Raw genomic sequence first — 1157 nt, forward strand, 5'->3', positions numbered from 1 at the left:
CGCCAGGATGGCACAAAAGGGAAGATTCTGTTTTTAGTTCAATTTTTTTTCAGGTTTTCAAAATTTTTCAAAATCAAATCTTTTTCAAATCAAATCTTTTCAATTAAATCTTTTTCAAAATCAATTTCTTTCCATTTTCAAAGATACTTGCTATCAATTAATGATTTGATTCAAAATTTCAAGTATGTTGCCTTTTCTGTTGATAAAGGTTTAATGTTTGAATCATATCTTTTCTTGTTAGCCAAGTTATTAATTTTTAAAATCAAATCTTTTTAAAATATTTTTCAAATCATATCTCTCAATCACATCTTTTTAAAACCAATCATATCTTTTTAATCACATCTTTTTCAAAATAGTTTTCAATCATATCTTTTTTATTTTCTAATTTCAAAATCTTTTTCAAAAATCACTTAATTTCTTTTCTATTCTTGGTTTTCGAAAATCAATTAGTGTTTTTCAAAATGTTTTTAAAATATTTTACTTTATTTTTGAAAATTACTTCTCCTCTTCTCACATCCTTCTATTTATGGATTAACACTACTCCTTAATGCACAATTCGAACTCCATCTTTCTTGATAAGTTCGAATTCTTCTACCTCTTCCTTCTACTTTTTCGTTTCCTCTGACACCTCAAGGAATCTCTATACTGTGACATAGAGGATTCCATATTTTCTTGTTCTCTTCTCTTTCATATGAGCAGGAGCAAAGACAAAAGCATTCTTGTTGAGGCTGACCCCGAACCTGAAAGGACTTTGAAGCGAAAGCTAAGAGAAGCTAAGGCACAATTCTCTGTAGAGGACCTAACAGAAATCTTCAAAGAAGAAGAACCCATGGCAGCCGAAAACAACAACAATGCCAATAATGCAAGGAAGGTGCTGGGTGACTTTACTGCACCTACTCCCGACTTCTATGGGAGAAGCATCTCTATCCCTGCCTTTGGAGCAAACAAATTTGAGCTTAAGCCTCAATTAGTTTCTCTAATGCAATAGAATTGCAAGTTTCATGGACTTCCATTGGAAGATCCTCATCAGTTTTTAGCTAAATTCTTACAAATCTGTGACACTGTCAAGACCAATGGGGTTGACCCTGAGGTCTACAGACTTATGCTATTCCCTTTTGCTGTAAGAGACAGAGCTAGGATATGGTTGGACTCACAAC

Source organism: Arachis duranensis, unplaced genomic scaffold (genome assembly GCF_000817695.3).
Source record: "Arachis duranensis cultivar V14167 unplaced genomic scaffold, aradu.V14167.gnm2.J7QH unplaced_Scaffold_48780, whole genome shotgun sequence".
Taxonomy (NCBI): domain Eukaryota; kingdom Viridiplantae; phylum Streptophyta; class Magnoliopsida; order Fabales; family Fabaceae; genus Arachis; species Arachis duranensis.